The sequence below is a fragment of the Mastomys coucha genome, unplaced genomic scaffold (genome assembly GCF_008632895.1).
Source record: "Mastomys coucha isolate ucsf_1 unplaced genomic scaffold, UCSF_Mcou_1 pScaffold9, whole genome shotgun sequence".
NCBI classification, from domain to species: Eukaryota; Metazoa; Chordata; class Mammalia; order Rodentia; family Muridae; genus Mastomys; species Mastomys coucha.
The window spans coordinates 32,482,548-32,485,817 of NW_022196915.1; the positions used below are offsets into that span (position 1 = coordinate 32,482,548).

General features: G+C 44.9%; 1 long non-coding RNA gene across 7 annotated transcripts in view; it reads left to right on the forward strand.

Moving 5' to 3' along the window:
• The first annotated feature begins 2,304 nt into the window (after positions 1–2,304).
• LOC116085059 overlaps positions 2,305–3,270 on the forward strand; it is a 122,943-nt gene continuing 121,977 nt past the window's right edge. For all 7 annotated transcript variants that reach the window (XR_004116386.1, XR_004116388.1, XR_004116387.1 and 4 more), the window contains exons 1-2: positions 2,305–2,350; positions 3,019–3,109. This is a non-coding gene — a long non-coding RNA (uncharacterized LOC116085059). The remainder of the gene's footprint in view (positions 2,351–3,018; positions 3,110–3,270) is intronic.

A 3,270-nucleotide genomic window follows, 5' to 3' on the forward strand; every position in this document is an offset into this window, starting at 1 on the left:
CTTCTATAATTTTGTTGAAGATATTTACTGGCCCATTACATTGGGAGTCTTCACTTTCTTCTATACCTGTTATCCTTAGGTTTGGTCTTCTCAGTGCACCCTGGATTTCCTGGATGTTTTGGGTTTGGAGTTTTTTGATTTTTGCATTTTCTTTGACTGTTGTGTCAATGTTTTTGATGGTATCTTCTGCCCCTGAGATTCTCTCTTCTATCTCTTGTATTCTGTTGGTGATGCTTGCATCTATGGCTCCTGATTTCTTTCCTAGGTTTTGTATCTCCAGGGTTGTCTCTCTTTCTGATTTCTTTATTGTTTCTATTTCCATTTTTAGATTCTGGATGGTTTTGCTCATTTCCTTCACCTGTTTGATTGTGTTTTCCTGTAGCTCTTTAAAGAATTTTGTGTTTCCTCTTTAAGAGCTTCTAGCTCTTTACCTCTGTTCTCCTGTATTTCTTTGAGAGTGCTATTTATGTCTTTCTTAAAGTCCTGTATCATCATCGTGATAAGTGATTTTATATCTGAATCTTGCTTTTCCAGTGTGATGGTGTATCCAGGACTTGCTTGCTATGGTGGGAGAATTGGGTTCTGATGATGGCAAGTGACCTTGGTTTGTGTTGTGTATTTTCTTACACTTGACCCTCCCTCCCCCGCCATCTGATTAACTCTAGTGCTACCTGCCCTTGCTAAATCTGACTGGAGCCTGTGCTTCCTGTGATCCTGGTTGTGTCAGAACTCCTCAGAGTCAAGCTGTCTCTGTGATCCTGTGATTCTGTGATCCTGGGATCCTGGGATTGTTAGATCACCTGGGAGTGTGGCTTTTTCTCTGTGTGTTGTGGGACTGGCTGCATAGCTTGTGCCCAAAGTCTGCTCAGAACACTAACCCAGACAGACTGGAAGGAACCCAAGTCACTGGGCTGGCAGAGTTCCTGTGTGCCTGGTCCCTCTGGTCCCAGTTACTCCCAGCTGGGACAGATGTTGGTTCCTCCTCACCTCTGATCCTAGGTGTTGTCAGAATGCCTGGGAGTGGAGCTTCCTCTGGGTGTTGTGGGACTGGCTGCAGAGCATGCTGCCAAGGTCTGCTCTGGACCCCAGCCCAAATAGATCAGAAGGAACCCAAGTTACTGGGCTGGTGGAGTTCCTGTGTGCCTGGTCCCGATGGTCCCAGTTACTCCCAGTGTTGGGACAGATGTTGGTTCCTGTTCACCTCTGATCCTGGGTGTGTCAGAGTACCTGGGAGTGGAGCTTCCTGTGGGTGTTGTGCCCACATAGTATCTTATTTCATCCTTCTCTCAGCCCTGGGCTTATCCAGAGCTGTGAAACTATTCTCATTATGGCAAACGGAAGCCTGAAGAAGCAATGTGGCCACACTAGTGAAGACTCAGACTAATATATGACTCTAAGTTTAATCTTCTCTCTGGTTTAAAAACAATATTTGGGGTTAAGGTAAGAGTTTCGATGACATTGAACCAATTTCCTACTGCCTACATCAAATGCCTCGGCAGCAGCTTTATCATAATAGGCATTTTCTGACCTTTCCCTAGGATTCTGAGTGGTCTCAGACTAGAGATGGTATATATGACACATGTATACACATGCTGACACATGCACACACTGACACACAAACAGATACACAGGTACCCATAGAAACAGATACACACATACTGGCACATAGACACACACATAGAGACACACAGACACACACATTGATGCACATACACAGGTACATACATACATACATACGTACATCTACACACACACTGGTACACACACAATGACACACTCACATAGATACACACGGACACACTGACACACACATAGACATAGACAGATGGACAGACAGACAGACACACTCATCTCATTCTTCCTTCTTTCTCTTATTCTCCAGACATGTTTTCTTTCCACTTCCCTTCTGCCCTTGGCTTCGCTAGATCTTAACTTGACACCTAGTGTCCCTGAGAGCTTCAACAAGGTCACCACCAGACCCAGAGAAGGACAAGGATGGGGAGCATGGAGCATGGAAGGGAAAGAGGAAGGCAGGGCAGGTGTTGAGAGCAGACACAAGGATTTCTTGGTCTGACCTGGCATTCTGAGATGTCCCCTGCTGCACTGGAATCTCTGTAAACACACACTCCTCTGGAATGACTTTACAGCTCAGCAGGGCCCTGGTGAGTGCCAGACTGTGAGGTTGCTCAGAAAAAAAGAGGGAGGGGGTACCTTCATCTCTGCCTGGGTCCGTTGCCTAGGCCACCAGTGCTACCTATAGCAGCTGTGAGGTCACAGGCATGAAGATTACCTGTGCCTGCTCCCATTTTCTGAGAGCCTGCTCTACCAACTGGAGCCTTGCAAAGACCTGGTATGTGTCTATGCTAGTACAGAGAGCCACACTTAAAAGTACCAGAAAGCCATGGAAAAACAGCTTTGTTCTTATTTTTTCCCAGGGTAGGAACATTCATAATTTTACTTAGTAATACTTCTTTTTATAATAAGAATCTAAATATTCCCTGATATGATTAAGTTTCTTTCTACTTTTTGCATACTGGAACATTTTTTTCTGAGAAGTCACAGGTGGGCCTCTGTCTCACTGTTGTGACTGACACCCAGGGCTTCTGAGCAAGAGGGTAAGAGAGCCATGATCACCTAGTAGGACCATTTGAAAGGATGTAATCTCTTGAAAGGGAATAGGAACCTGGGCATAGCCATACATAGCTATGTTGTGCTATAATATACAAATAGAGAGCCTCCAGGAGCTTTCTATTAATGAAAAATCCCCATGGCCTCCCCATGCTTTTTGAGACTTGCTCAGCTTTGGACTTGATATGATGGGTGACAAGGACAAGAAGAAAGAACAGACACACAGACATATGTACAGAAAAATGGGTCAGGTGGGCCTCGGGTTCTAATGGAGACTTAGAAGCAGCCTAGAAACTCAGTCCATTTATTATATTGTTAGCATCCATGATTCACTGAAGAAGGATACCCCAGACTCATAGTATGTAAATAAAAGAGTGTTTTATTTTGCAGAAGTCCAGCATGCTGGGGTCTCTCATTCCAAGATGGAGAAACAGAAGTGAGCTTGCAGACCTGATTTAAAACACACTAAGGGAATTGTAGGGTAGGTGACCTCTAAATATGTTGAGTCTTTCTCTAGGGACATTCCAGAACTATTCCTAGGGTGTGGGGACTGGAAACTGTTGCTGGGGAAGTCTGGAAACTGCTACTGACCCATTGTCCTTGCCTCAGGCCAGGTGGTAGAGTAGTTTTTGACTAGAAGCC